The sequence below is a fragment of the Myiozetetes cayanensis genome, unplaced genomic scaffold (assembly GCF_022539395.1).
Source record: "Myiozetetes cayanensis isolate MyiCay16 unplaced genomic scaffold, myiCay2020 scf1, whole genome shotgun sequence".
NCBI classification, from domain to species: domain Eukaryota; kingdom Metazoa; phylum Chordata; class Aves; order Passeriformes; family Tyrannidae; genus Myiozetetes; species Myiozetetes cayanensis.
The window spans coordinates 33,990,395-34,015,509 of NW_026086604.1; the positions used below are offsets into that span (position 1 = coordinate 33,990,395).

General features: G+C 39.5%; 1 long non-coding RNA gene across 1 annotated transcript in view; it reads right to left on the minus strand.

The window, feature by feature from the left end:
- Positions 1-306: 306 nt before the first annotated feature.
- The window catches only part of LOC126638839 (uncharacterized), a 40,510-nt gene continuing 15,701 nt past the window's right edge, over positions 307-25,115 (minus strand). The window contains exons 3-6 of the long non-coding RNA XR_007628701.1: positions 9,693-9,817; positions 6,115-6,236; positions 1,766-1,864; positions 307-1,148 (exon numbers count right to left, since the gene is read on the minus strand). This is a non-coding gene — a long non-coding RNA (uncharacterized LOC126638839). The remainder of the gene's footprint in view (positions 1,149-1,765; positions 1,865-6,114; positions 6,237-9,692; positions 9,818-25,115) is intronic.

Consider the following 25,115-nt stretch of genomic DNA (forward strand, 5'->3'; position numbering starts at 1 on the left):
GGTGTTTATCATGACTCATGTGTTCTCACCATGGTCTCACTATGGAGCTGCATGTCCAGACGTCTCTGATAGATCTCCCTCTCTCGAAAAGAGAGGGTTTTGTATTATTTTCTTGCTTCATATTCAGTCTTTTTTTTTATTTCAAGCATTAACAGTGAGTAATTTGGCTTCATCTTCCTCCTAACTGCAACAAACTTTGTGGACATGAACAGATAGGCAGATTGTTACATTATAAACACCATTTTCATTTGTTTCACAGTGACTCAAGAAAAGGGTGATGTTCCTGATTTTTAAAAGAAATTCTATTGTAAGTGTGGGGGCACGGCTTTCCCTTTCCAGCAACTTGAGTCTCTGTAGACTCATAAAAAGTCATAGAACATTTTAGGAAGGAAATTAATTCAAAAGGCCACTGCTTCCTGGTATCTCATTTCAGTTTTCCTCATTATGACTTGTGCCTGTTGCCCATGTGCTGCTGCTGTGCACTGCTAAGATCTGCTTTCCAGACTGCCTGTGTCTGGAGTTCTCTGTTGAATGGGTGCAGTGCTGACTGGTCCACAGCTGTTTGTGCACTTGTCTCATCTCACAAAATGCATGAAGAATTTCTCCATTTGGAGAAGGAAGCGAACATGTTAATTTCCCTTCTACTATTTCTCACTTTCATAGCTTGCTACAAGAAAAGACTAATGCAGAGGAAACACAAAATCCTTATACATACATACATACATACATATATACATATTCATACCACAGAACCTTCAGTAAATCTGTTGTTTGAATTCCTCATTATTGAAAACTTTTCTTCCAAGGAACCCTTTATTTTCCTGTTCAAAGTTAGTGGGAATTTAAGACACAGTTTCAGACAAATTCAATAAAATGTTGTATTACTCTGTGTGAAAATTTTACAATTACCAGACAGGTATAGCCTTGCATGCTTTGGATTGGTTGAAACACAGAGTGAGAAGCATGTTTCTTCTACACTGTTAGGCTTTGAATAAATAATTAAGAGATCATTGTCTTAGTACCTCTTTCCGATGCTTTCTACATTATGAGTAAAAGCTATTCTCAGAAGCAGTCTACTCAATCAAAAGGTCCTGTGGAATATCTCAGACTGTGAGCACATCTGCAGAAACTTCTTCTGTACCTGGTTCCTAAAAAGTGAAATAAAAAGAGAGAAGATGGAGAGAAGAGGAGAGAGAATGAAATGTAGTAGTAATTATCTACTTTCTGAAAATCACATCTAAATTACGGGTGCAGGATTCTACTCAAGCAACCCCAGCATTGTTTTAATTTTAATTATTTTACAATTTATATTTTTCTAATAGATTTCTAATTGATCAATTTCTACATATACATTTGTGTCTTATTGTATGTAAACAGTTGCACTGACAAAAAAATTTAGTTCTACTATCTGTAGAGAACAGAAAATTAGGTCCTGAAGAGAGTCAGCTCATCATTATGGAATTAGATTAAGTCTATTGATTAAACCTTCATTCTGTGGTTGGGCTTTTTTGAAGGCATGAAATAGTCTCATTTAGTTACATTACAGCAGTAAGGGGAAGAATATTTAAGGGAAATGGAATTGCCCGTTCTATCTAAAACAATTGCAATATACATTTTACAGAATAACAATAATAATTTTAAAAAACAGTTGCACAATTAAAAACTAGGAGGAATATTTTTCTGTGATGTGTTGGTGATAAGAATTTTAAAAGTAACATTTGACTGACTTCTCTGATTTCTACGTGAGGTCTTGTGCCAATCCTACCTTGCTGACACCATGGTCATTTGAAGGACAGGAAGATCTGGTGTTCATAGGTCTTTCATCGTTCCCATGCATTACAGTGTGCTGAGTCTGTGGATGACACTGCAAACAGACTCCTCTTAGCATCTCTTTTGCTTTTCTCCCCACAACCCTTCCTCCCTCTCTAACACTGTTACTGCATCTTCCTCCCTTCCTTATTTTCACAGGGAAAGCTGAGGATTTAAAATGGGTGTCAAATATTTATTGTCCAACTGAGAACTGGAAGAGAAGCACATGCTTTTACCTGAATAACTCTTTCTAACAATCCCTCTGGTTCTTAAAGTCAAAAGGTGATCCTTTTGTGGACAGTTCATATCAATAATTCAGGTAACAAGTAAAATGTGTTGCTAGTAAAACGTGCAGTTCTGTGTTATCTGCTGGCTAATGCCATGTAGTGCAGAAAGACATTTTCCTTACAACTTTGCTGCTGTGGCTGACTTACAAATAACTTTGTTGTGTGGTCCTGGATGTGGAATGGAGAATGCTAGCTGACCTAACCTGCTTCATCAGGCTAAACTTCCACCAGTGATTAGAATAGAACCAATATACCCAGTCCCATTTGTGACGAATGGAAAATTTGGACCCAGGTCCTCCAGAAGCGCAAAGATACTTTTCACCAACAACAGCAATTAGGACCTTTCTTCCATCATTTCATTGCTTAGCCATGTGTTGGTCTGTGTCAACACAGATTGACAAAGTCATAGAATTTTATGGGACAATGTGAAAACTCATTTGCAAATTTTATTGCAGTCCATCATTGCCTGCATTCACAGCGCAGAGGTCTTCCATTGTTGTGAATAACAACTGGGAACAATTTCTGGCTATGGTCAATATAGGGGTTGCAGTCTTCCACCGACAGGTGTTCTTTCTTAATTGCTTCCATTAGTTTCCCTTTATTGCAGGGCTTCATCACCCGATGAATGTAGTGTTTCAACAAATACCAGACTAGATCTATCAGCTACAGTATGTGACATTTTAATCAACGTACACTCATGGAGCCCAATCTTAGTAAAACACTCTAGTCAAACTTGCATTACTTATTTCCTAATAAAATAGTTATTATCCCAAATGCAATATTTTACATTAAAAAAATTTATTAGTGCAGAATTGTAGGCAAATGCAAGTACTTGCCTACATTTGCATTACAAATACTGTGGTCAGCAGGACCAGGGCAGTGATTGTTTCCCTGTACTCAGCACTCTCCCTGTACTCTGCAGTGCTGAGTACACCACGTTTGAGACCCCACTCCAAATCCTGTGTTCAGCCCACCCCAATCTTGGGCCCCTCACTACAAGAAAGACACTGAGACAGTGGAGCATACCCAGAGAAGGGCAAGGGAGTTGGTGAAGGGTCTAGAGAACAAGTCCTGTGAGGAGCAGCTTGAGAGAGCTGGGGTTGTTCAGCCTGGAGAAAAGGAGGCTCAGTGGGACAATATTGCTCTCTACAACTACCTGAAAGGAGGTTGCAGTGAGATGGGGATTGGTCTCTTGTCTCAAGTAACAAGAGATAGGACAAGAAGAAATGGCCTCAAGTTGTACCAGAGAAGGATTGGATTGGTTATTATGGAAAATTTCTTCACTGAAAGGATATTCAGGCATTGGAATAAGCTGCCTATAGAAGTGGTGGAGTCACCATCCCTGTAGGTGTTTACATGGTTTAGTGGTGGACTTGGCGTTGTCAGGATAATGGTTGGACTCAATGAACTTAAAGCTCTTTTTCAACTAAAATGATTCTATGATTCTATGATTTGTAAATATGCTGACAAGAGAAGGCATGATTCCCACAGGAAGTAATAAAACTGACCTGGTAATCTCATTGCATCATAAAGCTTGATTTCATTCTAGATCAAGAACCTTGTTGTGCATCACATCTTTGTCTACTTTGAATAAGAACCACATGTATTTTATCAAAAAAGAAGAGTTCTTCAAAAAGAAGAGCTGAACATGAGCCAGCAGTGTGCCCAGGTGGCCAAGAAGGCCAATGGCATCCTGGCTTGTATCAGGAACAGTGTGGCCAGCAGGAGCAGGGAAGTGATTCTTCCACTGTACTCAGTGCCAGTGAGGCCACACCTGGAGTGCTGTGTCCAGTTCTGGGCCCCTCAGTTCAGGAAGGACATTGAGGTGCTGGAGCAGGTCCAGAGAAGAGCAACCAGGCTGGTGAAGGGACTTGAGCACAAATCCTATGAGGAGAGGCTGAGGGAGCTGAGGTTGTTTAGTCTGGAGAAGAGAAGGCTCAGGGGTGACCTCATCACTCTCTACAACTCCCTGAGAGGAGGTTGTAGCCAGGTGGGCGTCGGTCTCTTCTCCCAGGCAATCAGCAGTAGGACAAGAGGGCACAGGCTTAAGCTCTGCCAGAGGAGGTTTAGGTTGAATATTAGGAAGAAATTTTTTACAGAGAGAGTGATCAGACGTTGGAATGGGCTGCCCAGAGAGGTGATGGATTCTCCATCCCTGGAGGTTTTTAAGATGAGACTGGATGTGGCACTGACTGCCATGGTCCAGTAACCACGGCAGTGTTGGATCAAGGGTTGGACTTGATCTCAGAGGTCTTTTTGCAACCTGGTTGATTCTATGATTCTATGATTTTGACTCCTCTTTCTTTTCATACTCACTGAAGTATTAGTGCAGATATCAGTACAAAATGGATTTTTGCTTGTGTCTTGCATTCTGGATTATCTGAATTTTATGGCATTGCATGGAGGTAAATTAGGAACAGAATATGCCTTTCAGCCCTTTTTCTGTTTGTAGTGATACTCAAACCAGAAAGAATATAACTTTTTCTTTTCAGGTCTATGATTACATTTGCAGAAATTGTATTTATAAATAGCAACAAATGCCCAGTGCCTTCTTACTTAGGAACTAAAGAAATTCAGTTGAGAATTCTAGAAGATAAAAAGCCCAGAGAACCACTGTATATCTTTTATCATATTTCTGCAGAACAGAGTGTCGTTTGGCCAAAATCACAATTACATAACTCCATAACTGCAAGGAATTTCTTCAGAAGTACCTTTCTGCTATGCGATTACTTTAAAAATACTTTTTAATGCCAATTTTCCATTAAAAGTAAAGAGCTGGTTTTGAGTGATTCCATTGTACCTTCAAAGACAAATGTCTCTAAAAGCAAAGAGGTTTTTTTTGTAAATAAATTGTTCTTCATCATTCTCTTTTTTCATTCATTCTCTCCCTGTCTCTCTTTCTCTCCATGGTAACACAGAAGTTGATAATAATGTATGATACTTGCTAGCAGAAGGATTCAGAAGGGAGAAGCATAAAGTGCAAGAAATGTAGAAACCTGTGCCCAGAGCTGCACATTAGCTTTCAAACTTCTGCAGACTTTAACCTTTTTTCTGCTCTATTCACATTTGGCTCATTCTCCAAAAGGGGTGGGTCTCATTGGTTTTATCTGTCATTTGCTTTACCCTTCTTCCCTTCCTTTTATTGCTTCCTCAAAGTGCAACACAATTCCTCAGGCTTTCCTGCTGAATGTTTCCGTACTAACCATGAGAGGAGAGAATCACACAGCTGCTGCTACCCTGATCTCAAAAGCAAACTCAGTACAGTCAATACCGATGAAGCTTTGCAAGTGGAAATGGAATGAATTAGCAGCAAAACCGTGAAAACAGCAGCCAGTTTCCATTTTGCAAGTGGATTTTTTAGGATAAACCAAAATTTCTCTGGATGAAGTTCCTATGGGTCATGTATTGGTTTTCTGGCAAACTCCCAGATGACCTTCCATTGGCATACTTGTTTTCCTCTGCCTAGACCATACTGTCTTGATGGGAGAATTCTTTGCACAGGAACAGCCAGAAATTAGCTTTTTCAATCAATGTCATTTTGTCTCTTTGCTTTAGACACCAAATAACAGAATGAAAGACCTTTCAGACCTTTCATTTGTTTCAGTTAGAGTGTATAGAAGTGATCCAAAATCCCCACTGGCTGATGCCCTTCCCTGCTACCTGATGTAAACAGAATGTCTCAGTCATCCTGCTATTACTATACTTGTACATTTCTGACATGTTCTTTGTACCTCAGCATCTCACCACTGTGTTGACAAAATGAAAGGCCAAATTAGTCTGGAGGAGTCATAAAACACAGTTCATATATTCTCACTACAGCACTGAATTCAAATATACCTATTTTTCCATTGGTATCGAAGAAACAATGCAAAGATCATCATGATTATATGAATTTGCAACATTTTTTACACACACACTCCCATACATACACACATACACTCTCTCCTCTGTTTTTTGGGCATGCATCCAACAGAACAATATGTGTCACTGAAGTTTAGAGCCATTCGCTTAATCCTACCTTCTGGCAGTCTCACCCATGAATCACAGACAGTTACTGATGGGATAGATAGATCCTCCAGAGTGTAAACTCCTGCATCAAACTTGTTCTTCTTTAAACTAGCTGGCAGAGACAATGATTTTCTGGCAAAAAAACGTTAGGTGTTGAAATATTCATAATTAGAAAATGGGGCATTTGTACACATTTTGGAGGACAACTTTGTTAAAATGTTGCACTGCAACATTTTCCAGTCCAGTGTATTTCTATTTTTGGTACCAAAACCAGCTTTTCAAAAACGAATCTTCATTTCAGCTAGTGAAATCAATTATTCATGGACTTTTATTGCATAGTGAAGTTGTCTGGCTGTTTGGGCCCAGTGCTTGTAAGCTCATCTGCCTCTGTTCATATTTTAGTTTTTGCTGATTTGCTTCCACAGATCTGTGTTTCTTAGAAGGAACACATTTTGAGAACAAAGGGTTGTTTACTGCAAAGAGTTAAAACAGCAAACAAAGCCAACCTAGGGGGTTGCATACCACACTGCCCTTCCCTGTTCAAAAGAAAGGGATGAAAGATGCCTTTGGGGGAACTGCTGGCTTGCATGGGTGTAGACTGGGTGAATATAAAGTATTTTGGGACAGCATACAGAGGGGAAATTGATGTTGGTTTGAAGTCAATGGACTACCTGTTGGGACAGGGTAGGTGACACCTCCTCCCACCACTGGCAGTCCTACTGGCATGGCTACGAATTTGTCCCTTTTATGCCAGAAGCCATGATCTCATATTTGTTAGGTATTGGAAGCAGTCAATGTCAAAAACACTCCTACAGTTTTGAGGACGCGAGAATATTATTCTACTGCTATGCTACAGCTAGTTATGCTGTGCTGCTCTCACTTACTACCTCCTGTGCCGCCACCTGCCAGACCCAGCCCGCCTCATCCGAGCGCCGTCTGGCATTGCTGGAGCGTGAGGGGCATGGCCTCCCCGTGAAGGTGGAGTATGTTGGCACCGCAGGCCAACAACCCTTCACTCTTCAATATGGCTGGTGCCCAGGGTCAGCGCAGGAGAAGTTGTGTGTTTTTTTCTGGTCCAAGAAGCTCAAACAAAAGCCAATTATTGCGCATACGACAAATTTAACAGTGCTCCCTGAAAGCAACGCTGCGATTCTATGGCAGATACGTTGGCAGATACACACCGTTGGATTGGGCAATGTCACGTTCACCAGGCAGGTTGGGAGTTTAGACACCGAGCCTGACTTAAGATAGAGCATAAATTCAACGTGTTTTTATTGTAACCAGGGAACTGATCCGTGAGGTTTGCATTTGCCTCCTTACTTTCAGTTTTTACAGCTGGTAAGAAATGGTCCAACAGGTCTGAGGGGGTTTTTGTCCTTTTCTAGGACAAACCCACTGCTCCCCCTCCACGGTCGGGGTGAAACTGCAGAGGCAGGCGCTGCTGGGGGAGAGCAGCGCAGGCGGCAGTATGGCAGCTTGTGGCGTTATGGTATGTAGCCCATACAACTGCAGAGAGGCAGATTGGCTGGCCCAGGCGGAGCCTCCTCTGCTGAGGTGCACTTCCACCGGCTCAGTCGAGTGGGGACCTGTAGGCTGGACCCACTCCTACGCTCGCCCCCGTCACTTGCCACCGTGGCCACAGTCCAGATGGACACTGCGTTACGCAGGCTGGAGATGAGGCTTTGTTCCTGCTGTCAGTACTGTGGAGCCCATTTTTCTGAGGAAGCAGCTTTCAGATATTTGGGGTCGTGCCAGTTTCTGATAATCCAGAAAATCCTGAATTTAAGCATGTTCCTTAAAATTAGAGTACTCTGCACCTTTCTGTCCCAGGCTTCAAATGCTGCCTAGAAGTAAGGGCACCTTATTTGGCAGAGGGCTTTTTAGGTTCTTGTGTGGTTTTTGTTTTAAAATATATTAATTTATTATAATGTAAAATCATCTGCCTGGAGGATGTGGGATGTTGTTGGACTACAACCAAGTATTGGCTTGTAGCCTTCTAAACCAGGGTGCTAAGAAATAAATCCCAAATAGAAATGGATGAACAGTTTATGTTCATCACTTCACCCCTCTTTCTAAGGGCTTTTCTAAAAACAGTTGATGTTTTGTAGATTTTTTCAGCATGTGAAATGTTGTATGCTGATGCTACAAACAGGGAAAGTTGTTTACTTAATTGCAAATTATTAGAAACGTCTTTTCACTCTTTGGGGGGCTTCAAGGTCTTCTAATTACATTGCATTATTCCTCCTCTCTGATTAGATGAGTAAAAAAATTAATACAAAAAAAGGACATCAATTATCACTAGTTTCTTAATACTGGTACTTGCATACATATGTAGCTTAATAGTAGTACTTTTATGTATAAAGGAATGACCACAGGATATGGGTAAGGAAAACATGCTAAAAGACAATTGTAAAATGACTAATTTGAGTTTTATGTAAGCAGTACATTTTTTGCCTTTCAAATGATTTTGAAGTGAACTTTCTACACTTTGCAGTCATTCCCGTATATTTCACCTTTCATTCTAGTGACAAATTGATACTGGTTTCCTGAGGTCTTGCAAAAAAATTAGTTAAAAAGTTCCCTAATAGGTGAGGATTTAAAGCTACATAGTTTTGGCTTTTTTCCTTCCATTGGTATTTTAGCAGGACGATGAACTGTTCTGAAGGAAGACTAGGATATTGGCTGTGACAGCTATGACCTCTCATATGCTCATTTACAGACTATTTTATCATGTTTGCTGAATTTTAATGACTTTTTTTGGTTCAGCTACTACCAAGTGAAATGTAGGTATGTATAACATCGTTACATTACTGATGATCAATTTGCATGCATCTCCTGATCAATGAGGTACTGTTGTGCTACCCCATTTGCAAACACAAAAACTAGACAAGCACTGATTTTTAACATCACAGAGTTTACAGTCCTACAGCATTTCTGCCATTGCTGGTATTTAAAGAAGCTTACTGCATCCACTGGCACTTCATTGACCTTAAACGAGCCTCCCATGGGAATACCAGTATTCTCATATTCTGCCAGTTGGGAGAAAAAGACAGAGGAAGAGACATAATATGCAAGCAAGATTGATGGACACAAACTAGCCCAAGCCAGTATTTGATGTATTTCACATTGATTGTTTCCCTTGTAAACTGAAACTGGACTAGAATGGTGCAAAGGAATAGCTAAAGGCATTAGCTTTGACATTAGTTGAATTGCAGAATGATCATATTTATGGTTACAGGAGCATCTTGTTTTTAATTGGAAGTTATCAGATGGAATTCACACTTCAGGGTTTGGAAGGATAATCACAGATCACAGACTACTGCATTGAAAGTGCTGATATTGTCTGAAAAATTCAGTGATTTCGACAATGAGCATCATTACTCTCTTCTTAACAGCACTCATTATGCTTGGGGAAAAGCTTGTCTAAATCCAGAAATCTGCCATGCTATGCTCCTGTATTTTCATCTTTACAATTAGTTTTTAACACAATGTCAGCAGAAGAATGCCACTTGACAATGACTAAGCAGAGGGAGAGGAGTCTATTTTTTACACAGTAAAACATACTTTTTTTCCCATTTCCTCACTTACCCACAATTTGTCTCTTTTCATCATCTGTTTTGTCTCCTTCCGTCATCTGTTTTGTCTCTTCAGAAAGCCAGGCTGTGACCTGTCTGTGGCAGGCACCCATTTTTCATTATCTGTGCAGGAAGGTACTATAATAAATAAATAATAAAAGATCTTTGTAGCTCCTCGACAATGAAACTTTTAGTGTTCTGTCTACAGATCATTTGCATCAGTCTAGAAACCCATGAAGAAACTACTACAGAGTTTATTCACGCTGAGTTCAAAATTTCCCCCACCGAACCCCCTGTTGTGGATTGTCTGGTGAAAAACCACACACAATTCCAAAAAATAAAAAGAAGGACTATCATCTTCTGATAACACTAATAGTAGCAACACAGTTACCTGCCTGTCTGATTGCCTCAGAAGGGATTTATAACTTTATGTTTGACTAAGTCAAAGATCTTAAAATTAAAATTGGTAATCAAAAATATTTTGATTGCCAGCTTTATCTCTTGAGATGTTACAAAAAGGCACTAAGTTCATATAATTAACAAACTAAATAAGTAAAACAGACAATTATGTAAGAAACCTTAGCTAAAACAGACTTCAGAAGGATTTGACAGATTACAGGCTGCTAACACTGTCATAATCACTATTAAAATCTGTAATCTCATTAACATCAAAGAACTGGAACCAAACCGAACAAAACTGAAAAATTATTAAAAATAAGATAATTTTTTTTTAATACAGCCTCCAGTACTGTTGTGAAATATAAGAGGGAATAAAGGACAACAAGAACATTTCAGAAGAGGTTGATGAAATAAAAGCTGTGATGAATTATCTCCAGCCTTCCTTTCCAGCACTTACAATTGAAGATCTTACATCTACTCCAAACTAATGTTTATTAAGAGTGCTCTGTCATGTGGGACACGGGTGTATCCAAATGTTGCATAACAGTAATAAAACCAGAGGAGACTGAATGGCGGAGCTCATAATTTTCTCCACTGTTAAAAATCCTGCGTATGTGTTCAATGATTTTTTACATCAAATGACTATTCTAGTACATTCTTGTTTACATCAAAATTCCCTCATAGGTTAGAAGCACCAAATCAGTATCTTTGTACTTTTGCTTTTATCTGGGGATATAAGGAGTTGGTGAGCTTAGCTAGACTATATACCTCAGTTACTGTTGTTTTTGCAGACAAAATTGCAAGATTTTTGATGAATAAAACACCATTAGGTGGTTTTGTGCTCTTTTGTCACCCATTACATTTTTACAAGATTTTGAAGCTTCAATATTCATGTAGTCTTAAAAAAACCTCAAACAAACAAAAAAAAGGGGAGAACTTTCTATTTGATATAAGCAGTTAGTATCTATCAGCAAGTATGTTTCTAAGTAGGGAAAAAATCCCAACAACTGACCTGCTCACAGCAGCTAACTGATTTTTAAAGAATGTAACTACTTCTTAGATTGCAAATCCGATTATTTAACATTTTATTGAAAAATTAAATCAAAATGTTATGTGAGATGTTATTGAAGAAAACAGAGTCCAGGTCTCTGATCTTCCAACATTTGCTGAAGATGGGATCTGGTTGTGAAAAAGAATATGAGAACTCTATAACAGAGACAAAATAACTCATTTCATATAGATGGCATGCTTCAGATTAAGACTGAGGCAGTGTCAGAGAGGTCATAGAGAAGAAATACACATTTTATATTCACAGCAGAAATGCAACAGTGAGGTGATTACAAACAAGACAGGAACATTTTCATACATTTAATTATGACTGCTACTGCAGAGATGTTAACTTTCTAGTCGCTCATCTGTTTACACTTTTAAAAATCAAACTCATGCAAAGGTTAAGCAGAGAGAGGGATAAGAAGGTTTCATGGGACAACCCAACTGCGACCTTTGATCAATCATTTCAGAGGATCTTCAGATTCTAGGGTACAAATGGTAGAAAAGCTGCAAAAGCAATACAGTCAGAGAGTAAGTTAACAGGATGTTATGGGGTGTGTTAGCAAACCCTGCTCTTAGATTTAGAAGAAGGACCGACACCTGACTACTGCAGACAAAATGAGACTAGGAAGCAACCCATTATATACAATGTTCTGCCTTAAAAACAGTCCTAAGTTTTCATCTGAGTTAGCTATCAGAATTACAGGTGCTACCAAAGTTGCCTTCATTGACAGTTTTTCATTAATCTTCTCTTTACAACTATCTGCAGAATACATGGCTGTATGTATAGGGATGTAAATTAGAGCAACAAAAATGGGACTCTTGGTCTGCTAGGACACACAGAAGCTCGTCCTTTCATAGGTGCAAAAGGGAAAAACCAGATTCCAAATACCAGGAGGTTTGGTCACGTGAACACATGGTGGTAAGCTTTCTAACCCCAATACCATATGACAATAACTGAGGATTGGTGTGGCTTTGCTCCAAATCAGGGAGGTGATAATTGCTCTCACTCATGCCACCATGTAGGCTCTCTTGCATTGTGACCCACAGGAAGACCAATACTATCCTTCCTTCCCTGAGTCTGTCTAGATCATGTATCAATGCTTCTGGATCAGCTATAGCATCTGAAATTACAGGCACTGTCTTTTCCCTCAGGCAATGGAAGGTTTATGTTCATTAACACAGTTCTGCTGTGTTCAATCCCTGTAGCAGGGTACTACTACACTACAGCTGCTACAGCTGTATCCTCCAGTAACACACTGGGCAATATCAACAGTGACTCTTTGAAAACAATTAGGAAACGTTTTGGAGCAGTGGCCACTGTGCCCACAATCATGGTAAAGTGAGTTGGTCTATCTTGGGTTCTGTTGCTGTTAGTCTGATGGAAAGAGAGAAACAGAGAAAGAGAGAGAGAAAAAGAGAGGAAGAGAGAGAGAAACAGAAAGAGAGAGAGAGAGAAAGTGACAGGAAAGGAAAGGAAGAAAGGAAGAAAAGAAAGAAAAGAAAGGAATGAAAGGAAAGAAAGAAAAGAAAGAAAGAAAAGAAAGAAAGAAAGAAAGAAAGAAAGAAAGAAAGAAAGAAAGAAAGAAAAAGAAAGAAAGAAAAAGAAAGAAAGAAAGAATAAATAATTAATGAACAAAATGGGTCCCATATTTGGATGTATTAAATGCAAAGCATGCATTTTTTAAAAAATTGAACTGGACACTATTCAGGAATTGTGCTACCATTTTGACATGCCATGTGGACTCCAGTGTAAAAAAAGAGAAAAAAATAATAATGCATATGTGTGGTAATAATCTGCACATGACTGGTTGCTGTAATGTGCACTGCTGTACTGCCAGCAGGGAAGTGAGTGATTGCCTCTCGCCTACACAATGGGCACTGGCTTTGCCTCGCATGATTTTTCAGCAGGAGAACAAATAAGAGGGGAAGAAATAAGGAATGAAAACCACTGCCTGACTCCACCATCTCCCAGCCCTTGAGACTTGATTAAGTAGCCAATAAGTTTTTTGCTTTTTAAAAATTTTAGGTGGTTTGCTGTGCCCGGGGAACTTGCTGAGCAAGAGATGAAAGAAAACTATCTGCCTTTTGCTTTGACCTCTGTGTCTTTTAGCCTAGGTGGTGAGACACGTGCTACAGGAGCTGTGCTCATCAGGAAAGTTTTTATTTGTTTTGCCAGTCTGGTGGCTCATCCGGAGCAGTTTGATATTCAAATGAATCTGTCAGAAACAAGAGTGTGGTGCTTCAGTTCTTGCTCAGGCCTGATGACATTGATTTGTGAGCATACTGCTTGACTACGGGATGTGTGACAGATAAATTTTATCAAAATTAAGGCACAATTAAACATTTCATCTTCCTAATTACTGGCTGTAGATTCAGCCTGATGACCATGTGCTGTAAGAAATCAGCGACCATTACACATTTTAATGGAGCACAGCTGTCTTACAGCTTGGTAATATTTGCACAGTGCCACAGAACTGTAATTTATGATAAAAAGAAAAAATGTGTATTGGCTCTTTTTTGCCAAAATAGATTAAGGATTCATATACTTTAATGAGATTTGGACCTAGCCTTGGATTATCGTTATAAATGATTTATGTGCATGTTGGTGGACTCCTGTAGTTTTGAGTTGATTTGTGTTTTGGTCGACCAATATGTAATTCAGTATTTCCTTGTGTGCCAGTGTTTTCATTCTTTCCTCTCTCTCCATTTCAGTTCTATTTGTCCACCATAACTTACCAAGAAGGGCAAGTGGGAAGGTTAAGAAAGAATCGAGGTATGTTTTCCAGGAGACCCCCTCACAGCAAAATTCACTCCTGAAACCCCTCCCCTGCTCTCCTGCTCTGCACCCTGAGCACAGAGAGAACAGGGGGGAGGGAGGTGAGGGGAAGTGGGTGTCACCAGCCTGGATCTGGGTCACTCCTGCAGCCTGGAAAGCAGGACATGGGGGAACAGATGCTACCTGAAACCCTGCTCAGGCTGAGACCTGCCTGAACATTGCTGTATCTCAAGGCAAAATACCAAAAACCTTTCTCCTGCTTGTTTAAAACATGACCTACAAAAGGGTGTTTGCTCACCCACTTGATATTTTTCTGTTCCAATCAGTTTTTCCAGAAACTGTGCTGCTTCTCTAAAGAAAAAGAAAATCCAGCAATGTATGTACTCAAGTTACAATTTTTGGAACTGCCTTTCTTCTCCATTCTTTTCTTCACTAGGTTTCTTCCACAGATTATTTAGAGAGTGTGCAGAGCAGGGGAAATAATGAAGTTTAAATTAGGTGTTTTATACATACACGTATATTCATACTTATAAGCACACAGACACACATAATGGCTGTGTTTGTATTTGTGCATGTTTTATTTTTACATCAATCTTAGCGAATCAAATTTGTACTTAGTTTAACTACCTAGGTTTGCAAGGAGTCAAACTGAAGTCCAGAGTTTGACCCCATATGTTGCAAAGCCCTGAGATCCATATGCATAGATGAAAAGAGAAACTAAATTCTAATTTTCATAATAAAAAAAAAAAAATCCTGTCCAAGCTTGATTTACTTCAGTGTTCATATGCTGGAATGTTTCATACTGTACCAGGTTGCATATGCTTGCACACTAATTCTCAATTGCCGTATGCAGTTTGTGACAACCATCTGCTAAGACCTCCCTTAGAGTTCTTTCTCCCACTCAGCCCAGCTGAAATAAAAATATGGACAGAAACAACTTCTGCAGGGAGATAAAAAAGTTAATAGGGGACGTGGAGTTAGACTGTGCATCTGATTCGAATTCAATTGCTCCTACAACTTATGCCCTACTGATAAAACATTCCTGAGGTGTAAAACATTAAATATAATGGAAAACTGTAAAATAAAGCCATACTTCTCTTGACAGACTTGATTGTGCTGGAAAGGTAATACTAAAATATGTCTGCACAGTGCATGTGTTAGCTAGCTCTCACTAACAACTCTAAAACAGCAGCTTAGATTAACTGTGTATCGCACCTTATCACATCAAAGTACCCTAAAGCAGGAGGGGGATGAGTGGTGAGAAAAAGAGGGTGCGAGAGAGAAGGAGCTGAAAAATGTGCTCTCAGTTGCATTGACAGAGAAGCAATTCCTTTTAAGCCAGTCTCATCAGAAACCCTGAGTGCTGGGTGTTGGCTGCTCCCGTTCAAGCCAGAGGGGAAAGCCAGAGATCAGAGCATCTGAAAATCGGGTGAAAGAAATGAATAGATGAATAATGATAGCAATGATAGAAGAAGGAGCTGTGGGCTAAGAAAGTGAAGATAGACTATTGTGTTCCAGTATTTGATCATCTCTAGCTTTATATTTCACTTTACCATGTAGTAATGGGTTAAATTCCCCACAAGTATTATTGAATACAAACGAAAAACAAGAGAGAGTTCAAAAGTCCAAGTAGCTTGTCCCCAAACAGGGCTGCTTATGCCACAGCCATGAAGTGCAGGTGGCAATGACAGCAAGTGTTTAGCTAATTTCTTCTTTAAAACCTTCTGATACAGTAAAGTTGATCCAATCAGACTTTTCCCAAGATAAAATCTGTTTCCATTTCTACAATTTAAAGCCTGATGTTTTTTTCTGGAGTGTCAGTTGTCATGGAAAAAGGTGGTGACGGAATTCCCTAGTGCTGCTCCTCCGCATATTTTCTGAGGTCCTGGTAGGGTAAAGCAGAGGTAAAGATTGACTCCAGGTGTCTTCTGGGCAAGAAATTTGTATCTGTGCACCAACATGATGTTCATCTAGTTCATAACAACATGGTGGGTTTGCCCCATGTTTGGTTCCTGAGAGGAGACTAGTGCCCTGACAAAAGAATGAAGAATTCTGAGGTTGCAAAAATGGGTCTTGGTCTGCATCTCTGTGCTGACTTTACTTCAGCAAGTTTTCAGTATAAGGTTGAGTGAAAAATCAATCCCAGTGATGAAACCTAACTGCTCAGAATTAAAAAGGGTAGAAGAGAAAAGGGAAAGGAGGAATAATTTTTGATATGATGAAAAAAACCATATCTGGAACTCATGTTTTGTTAGGATTTTTAAAGGTAACACATCAGGGTATTTAGCAAATACAGTATTCCTAGGTCAGATTGTCTTAGGTGATAACCTTGGGCTTCAAAGGCTCAGTAAGTCATAAGGAATTTTCACCCCAGAAATGATAAGGCTGCACATGTGTAAACCTTGAAGCTGAAATTGGTTTGAACTATTTTAAGAGCTTTTAAAAGGCTAGCATATTAAGTTATATATCAATCTGTCCCCCATTGGTTATTATCTTAACAGCTACTCTAAGTGTAGCCTATCAGTTTTAAATATAGGAACAGCAGTAAATAGTGCATTATGATATTCCAGATGGAACACTTAAAATAAATTGAAATATCCATATATTTGAGATTTTTCTACAGCACCACTATTATGTCATCATTTTCTGTAGGTAGTGTAACAATCTCCTATCCCTACAGCATTAAAAAGTTTGAAGGCATGGATGAGTGGAGAACTGATGACAATCAAATTCTCAGCAAGACCTTTTGGCTGCAGAAAATGTTTCAGGATTTGATGCCAGAGTAGAAGTGAGGAAGGAGTGCACCAGGCTCTGGGTTTCTCTTCTTCTGGGTTCTCTCTACTCATGCCAGCTGTTGGAAATCTCTGTGGGGCCATGGCATTGTGAACCAGCTACTGCTGACTTGTAGTATGTGGTGTCTTGAGGGGTGTCTGTTCTAGAAGGGGAATAACTACATTAAGTGGAATTAGAGAGAAGGACGGCTCTAGTCACCCATATTTCTAATGGAGAAAACATCCTGAATTCAACCGAAGGTTGCACAGCCTTCCCATCACACAGCATAACTGATATGCTTTGTAAAGGTATAACGGGAAGTGAAATGACTACATTTTTTTTTATTTTCTTAAAATTAGCTGCACTGGGGTATAGTAGCTAGTTTTTGAGGAACTGGGGTGATGTGTGGTGGTATAATTCACAGCTGAGCTGAAAGACTGAACTGCCAAGCCTTGAATGTGATACCTGTCCTAATTAGCACACAGGTTAGTATTGCACCAACAACCCCCACAAGCCTCTGCAAATCTACTTTTTTTTTTTTTCCCACTTGCTTTGCTTAGGATGTTGATGCTCATCCCATTGCACAGACAGGGAATTCAGCTGCTGGCTTAACTGTAGTGGCTCCAGAGGCCCAGTAGTGCAGCAACTTTAGAAACTGAGAAGGCAAATTATCGTGTCTCTTTGTGCATGTGTGCTTGCTCACTGGTTCACTGAATAGGTCAACTTAACTTTTTCATAAAAATATAAAAATACATCCCAACTTATATTTTAGAGCAAAGTGAGGAAGACAGGACAAATGCCAGAAGGTAAATCACGATGGTGCTAAGTTGTGCAAGGAGCCTTGTCTGCATTGCTGGTCTTCCTGGAAGGCTTTTTTTTTTTTGGCTTTAGAGCTATAGGTTCTTTGGAAGATGCTTGGGAAAGATATTCAGCAGGCCTAGGAAATATTGCTTCTATTGCATGAAAATACAAATTATTTGCTACCTACTTCAAGTTTTTCTCATCTCTTGAAAGCCACTTCCTCCACTGGGACATTGTGATTGTTTTTCAAGTAAGATACAGGCAGCATATTTAACATGTAAGCTGTAGCACTATACAAGTGGTATTTGCTACTCTTGTTCCTGCCTTTAAACTCCAGAATCTTGGGCTCCAGGAGGTGCTACAGGTGGAGGATGACAAAGGACCAGTTGCTGATATTCCTTTTCCTTAATCAATTTGGTGTTATCCTACTGCCCAGCAGCTATCTCATATGTTATTACATACACAGTGGATATACTCACAGGTATTTCTCTTCCAAACTGATGAGGCTAATAGACTACAGTCTGTATACCTGTAGTTTTTCTGAGCTCAGTTGGATCTATGTTTAAACTTCTGAAATTAACTAAAATAATCATTAGACTACAAAGGGCTCTGAGCCTGTGACCAGACAAGCCCCTGTCTCCTGTTAGCCTTGTATGTAAAGCTTTCTGCTCAGTGGTTAATTCCACAACACACCCCATCACACCCCATGCCAGTGGAGATATCCAGACGTGATACTTGCACTTATCAGGCACAGCATAAGGCAAATGGGTCAGATCACATCTCTGCTGAAAATGGAGTGCCATGGAGATGGCTTATGCAGAATCTTTCATAGCACTGCTAGTTAGCACCAGGTACCTGTTCTGTTACTGCATCTCAGCTGAGCCCAGGGATCTTCAGCTCACTGGTGAAATCTTTTTAACCATGAGTGCACTTGCCCACATTCCACCTTTGTTCTAGAGAACATGGCACTTATTCATAAGAGGTCATATGTAAGCTATCAAAATAAAAGTAATGCTATGAAAAATAACTATCAAACAAGAAAACTTCCTTTTTCAATAAAATTTACACTTATTACCACCAGTGTGAACTGCTGAAATCAATTACCTACACATTGCTCCATATGTGAGGGAAGAAGCACATTACAGGATGCCAACATCCACATAACTCGATATCTATAGCAAGAGTCACTACAGGAGCAACCCAGTAACTTAAGGCTGAAAAACCTCTGACATATTAGTTCCTCTTACTGGTAGGTGTTACTGTGACAATATATCAATCTTTTTAAAGTAATGCATTACCATTCACAGATCCATGGGCTGCTTTTATACTCCCATCATCATATCCGTGGCCTTCAAAGTTACAGCTGATGGACCTTCTGTCAAGACCCAGATATTTAATCAATGTGACAGCATCCTACATTTTTTGAACCCCAGAGGCCTTGGAAAAGTTTAATGCAGCTTCCAGGTAAAGTTCAATCCACATGGCTGAGTCCCCTGAAGTATTTTCTGCAGAGAACTCCCCTCCTCCACATTTTAACATACCCAATGTCCTTTACATTTGAAGAAAACGAAAGGCTAAGTTAGAAGGCCAGATATTATTGTAATAGGAATATGTGCTTTACAGAGCTTTGCCTCCCACTAAGAAGCTGGGTGCAAGACCTATAGTTAAGCCCTTACACTTGGAAGAACCTGTTAGGACTTTTGACAACAATAACAAGTTTCTCCCCATCGCAATAACCTACTGCTACATGCATGTTTGTGAGCATTGGTAGCCTAGAATACAAAGAGGAACATATTTTAAGGAAAGGAAAACATGTACTAATATTTGATGTGTGCAGAACACTTTTATTAATAAGGAAACACCCTGTTGTAGGTGTCAGTTGCAATGTTCATGCCCTGACACAATTCCATCAGAGATCTCAAGTTATTCAACACCTCCATAATTGTAATCAACAAATTACACTAGGGAAGTAGGATTACTTGAGAAAGCCACTGTTGATCTGGAAGCCTCTCTCTTTCCCCCAGCTATAGCTTCTAACTTCACAATCTTGCTTCACTAGGATAAAATTATTTCCTCTCTCTTTATATGTACATATAAGCATTCACACAAGATCAGAATCTGGCCCACAATTCTTTTGTTCACAGCACTTGCCACTGAGTACCAACTATATGCAACGTAAATAAATCCTAGTCACATTATTATATGAATTTCCTTTAGAAGGGAATGTTCCAGAATCCTAATGGCTGCATTTTCTTTGTCTCTTCAAGTTTTACCCTTTACGTGCAACATTATTAGACACAGTCATTGCCTGACTAAAACAAATAATAATATCCATAATTATAGCAGAAACCAGTTCACTTATGGTTAAGCTAAAATGTTATGTATCAGATATGTCAATGTGATCTGTATAATACAAAAAAATTTAAACAACGACAAATAACTATCAAACATGAAAATCCATTCATGCTAGTCATTAGATTTTAACTATGCTGTAGGGCTGTTAATGTGGAGAAGGGGAAGACACTTCAGCTGACCATGCCTAATGCTGCAAGCATGCAGCAGAATCAAATTCTTTGTTTTCTCAGTACTCAATAAAGAAAACAGGAGCGTTGCCTATTAAATTATAACACCTTTGATGAACAGATTTCTTAGTTCCTAGTCCCTCACTATTGCTTCTATCCAGAAATTTGTACTGCAGGTACTACATTGCATAAATAAGCTGACCTGTCAGGTTTTTGGCAATTTATGGGGCTGGTCAGCCTGTACATTCGTGCAGTTTTTTGTTGCAATGAGATGTAATGGCTTTTCAGCGCACCATAAGCACAGTTGTGACCACAGGCTCACTAGTGTCATTTTGTGTGCAGTAATGAAGCCTGACGAGTGGTCTCCTGCTTGCAGATAGCCGGCTGTTGTCCTAAAAATGCAAACCATTGCCTCAGGCCATGGAATCAGGAACAGGCAAAGGACAGTGGCACAGGCACGGCTCCCCACTGCTCACCCTCCCTTTAGCACACTGTACTTGGATGCAGTAGAATAGTCTTTACCCTTGTACATAAGGACACAATGAGAGAAAGTGATAAAAGCGATTGTATGAGGCCATGTTGGAAATCAGGTTTCGTGAAGTTGAGCTGGGGTTTAGGAGGAAAAAAAATCCATTGCCAGTACATTTTCCTCCATGCACAGGGAGTCCTTTGAGCAAAAATGCTGATCTTCATCACCGTTTCCCTTCCACATCTTTTATAAATATTTGTGCAGATATGTGCACGTGTACTTATTTATATTTATTTATATTTTGAGACAATGTACTTACACCCACACTAGCATGCATGTAAACATGTATACACATATACAGAGAGACAGAGCTAGCAGTCACAGCAAATCACAGGAACAAGCCTTGCTGCTTTTTTTTCTCAGCTCATCAATATTCCACTGCCCAGGAAGGCCAGGCATGCATGGGGGTTCACACTTCCCACGGCACAGCCAGCCCCATCACAGATCCCCCTCCTCACTTCCTCACCCGAGGGTCGCCAAGAGAGCCACTCTGAGCTGGGTAGCAAACTGCTTGGGAGATGGCTTGTTTTCTGGGGGAAAAACAAGTCTATTCTGAGTCAAATAGCAATTAGGCCTCGTCCTGGAATTGGGTGATTTGTGATTTAATTAAGCCCCTTTCCATACACCACCCATCATGGAGCAGCCTGGGCGCTTGCAGCAGGGGACTATCTAAATCCTGAAACCTGGAGGGTGGTTTGTTCTTCAGGAGGGTGGGAGCTGCTTTTGTGGTTTCTGCATGCACACCCAAGTGTTTTGTAAACAACTACAGGCAAAGGAGATGGGAGCAGAAGTTACAAATCTGTTTCAGTTATAACCTCGTTGCCATATCCCTTCTCACTGTTTCATAGCTCTTTGGGAGTCATCCTTCCCCGCGAAACCTGTCACATGGCGGAAAGTGTCTCTGTAAAATGCCGTGTTAGAGGAGAACATGGAGCCCAAGGCTCTCCTCCTTGTCTTGGATAGAACCTTTCCAACCTTAATCATCAAAATATTTGTCATCTCATCTCAGAGAGCGCAAAAAGCTCTGCAGTTTACGTGGTGTTTCTTGTGCAGGAGTGGGGATGGGTGGTGCATGGGGCTGAGAAGGAGGGAGGCAAGATAGGGGTGCTTGCAGGTACTGTTCATCAGCTGCATTTTTGCTCTTGAGGTGAGACCCTGGCCCTCAAATATAAAACCTAGAGTACCTGTTTTTACATTACTTCACCTCTGAAACAAGAGGGAATGTTTGGTGAAGTATTAGGTCTACTGCAAACTAGCATGCTTGGTGCAAACAAGCAGTTCATCATGTTATGCATCACAGGAATGGCAAAAACAAAAGCAGCAGTTTCTACTGTCACAGGCACTCAGTAACATGGATTGCAAGTAACACATTACATTCGTCTTTATTTCTTAAATGTGTAGCTTAATACTGATATTTTTGAAATGTTAAATATAAAACAGAAAACATACAGAATGTACAGAGTTGCCTTGGGAGCCTTTGCTTTCTTTTTTTTTTCTTTTTTTTTAATAATTTCTTTCATTTCTGAAATTTTATGATACAAACTCTGCAAAGTTAAGGTAACATTAACCCAGCCTTTCAGTATATATAATACAAAATGCTTGAACTTCTGGGACAGCAGCTATTTCTATGGATACAGTATGTTGAGCAGACATGGAACAAAGAAAACCAAAACAGTTGCTTCTCTGCTGTCAAGGAAACAAGCTGCTCTTTCTGCTTAAATATCTCTTACCAAAACTAGGAGGGAAAAATCCTCTAAAAGTCAAGTTTGCACTTAAAAAGCAGGAATCTGACTTACAGGCACAGGAATAAATGTATTTTCAGATATTTTAGTAAGGGATATTGTTATGTTTGCTATAGGTAAACCAATGTATCTCCCCAAAAGCCCCTAAGGTTAAGGTTATTCTTAAAGGTAAATAGTAAACCATTTTTTGAGAACAGTAGGAGTCCAGAAGGAAAGCAAGAAAACATTCTGCAATGTTCTGGTTTTTGTGCTGCCTGCAGATTTCCTACTTAGATTAATTCTGTTATTTGCACTCCTGTAATTCAAATTCCTTTTTTATCTTTTCTCCTATTTAATCCATTAGGAGCTTTGTGGTTTAAAATAATGAAAAATAACCTCATATTTGTTCACAACCCAAAAATTTTAACTTCTTACTTCTTTCAGAAGTATTAAGAGGTATATTGAGTAGAATTGCTTCATCTGATACACAGGCTAAATGAAGATGCACATATAGGTTCTATATGGCATTTCCAATGTACTAATGACATGGGAGACTGCAGATGCTCAGAAACATGGTTAAGGTTACATGAAAGAAAGGGGTTACAGGAAAAAATGAAATTACTCAAGGTATTTTTAAAATCTTGGAGTTACCTACTGGTGAGTGACATTCTGGTTCTGGTTGGAATAAGCTTCATCTTGAGCTCCTGCACTTTAGTGAAGGACATGGCAAGACTCTCAGAGAAGCACAACGCCAGAAAATAGGTCTTTTCTAAGGCAGAAAAATATCTAACACATACCAGTGAAGCTCACAGTGCTTCTGGACATACAAAGTAGACCCAAAATGCCCATCTAGCTTTGAAACACAATTGCAAACACAAATCTTTGTCTATTTACAGCATCATTTCTAATTTGAACCAGGGAGCACAAATGAGGTTGAAGGCAAATGGTGTATTTAGTTAAAGTTGTCTTTGTTTACCAGCTATGTAGACTTTCTCTAGCAGGTTTTGCAACACCACTGGTGTGCTGAGACATATGATACCTGGATACTGAGTGTCCTCCCAGCTACAGATACCTTGCATGCACATGTCCTTAGTAATTGGAAAGGTATGCATATTCAGTCCTTTATCCACCTTGGATCAGTAATGTTCCTGAGGCCTAGGAGCTGCAAAGGAATCTGGATGTACAAAACAATCCTGTGTTTGGACATCCTATCTGCCTCGGTAGTCACTTACAGTGAAATGCGGGGTATTTGGCCCATTGCATACAGATAGTTAAGGTTGATTTTCAAGAAAATTGCCATTAAAATCCCAACTCCTTATAAAAAGTGACCAGAAGTTAGCTCTTTGCCTAGCTGTTCTTGCTTGCTGTATTAGCTTTGTTAGTCTTGTAGGCTGGAAATAGTTTTTAGAGTGGTTTTCTTCAGAAAAGGTTGTGAAACATTGTAAAAACACAGCCCTTAAGGAAAAAAACTGATAGATTTAAAAGGCATACTCTGAAAGGTCATTAAATATGCTACACACAACACAACCCCACTAAAATAAAAATTACTACTAAAGACCTAGTACTCATCCATAATTAACTTTGCAGCGTCTTCTTCACAAGTGCATGAATTATAAAATTCGGTATCTTCTTATCTTTGAATTTCCTGACTTTTCTTACTTTGTTTAGACACTATTGTAGCAGAGAAGAGGAGTGGGTTTGGGGGGAGGGAAAGGTTTGTACACTTCTGAATATTTGAGCTGTGTTTAATCATTCTCATGTGTGAAATCTTTTATTAAAAAAAAAATCAGTTTATCTGATACTTACTGCTCTTTAGTACAGCACAGCTTGGTAGCACTAGGTACGTCTTGTTGAAAGTATGTCCATAAATATGTCCCTTGCAGCACAGAACAGCTTGTTAACTTGGCAATCCTCAGCAATTTGCTTTGAAAAGTTTGCCTCAGTTTTGATAGTCCAAATGTAGGGCAAAAACTCAGAGTAACTTTTTTAGCTAATTTTACCAATTGACACTTTCCTCCTAGCTTTAACTGCCTGTTTACTAGAACGACAACTACGGTGCTTCTTTCTCTTTATTCAATAACCCTTTTTTTCAACATTTTATTCATTTTTTAATGGACAGAGACTATTGATTTTCTGTTTATCTAATGTAGAATCTAAAAAACCAGACCTGAGTCCATTATCTTGAAGAAATATTATTCTGTTATCTCAACTGTACATAAACCTGGTGCTGATATTATATAGGGGATAGTATTACTATGAATTTGCAATGCTTTCTATTGAAAGAGAATTACAAAAGCAGAAAAATGCTCTGTGTCCCTGTGTCACAGATAGAATAAGTGGGGCACAGAGAGGACAAGTTAACTGTCCAGTGCCCAAAGGCTACAAAGAATCAGCAGCCTCGGGAAGAAACCAGATGTTTGCCTGCCTGCTGCTGTAAAAAAATTCTGCACTCCTTTTTTTTGTTTTGTTTTAATAACACTTTCAGCTAGCTTGTTGGACATCTTTTTTAATGGGAGAATGGAATTAGGATGCCTACACTATTTCTATACCAAATACATTAGCTTGGCTTATGGGAGAAACCCTGAAGTGAAAACTTGTGAGTCTGTGTTCTAATTTAACCACATGAGGACTGTGATTGGAGATACTTCAAAGTGGGTTACAATGGTTAACTAAGTGAAAGATAATATCCCTTTGCCATTATTGTCTAGTAGGTCTCATTACTCCTCTGGGCATGCTCCTTAGAATAAATTAAAAGGATCCACTGAGAACCATTTTGCTTTGGGTTTTTTTTCTAATGATTGCCAAAAGCCATTTGCTAGAATAGTACAGAATGTTTACAGATGCCTTAGGAAGAAAACAGCAG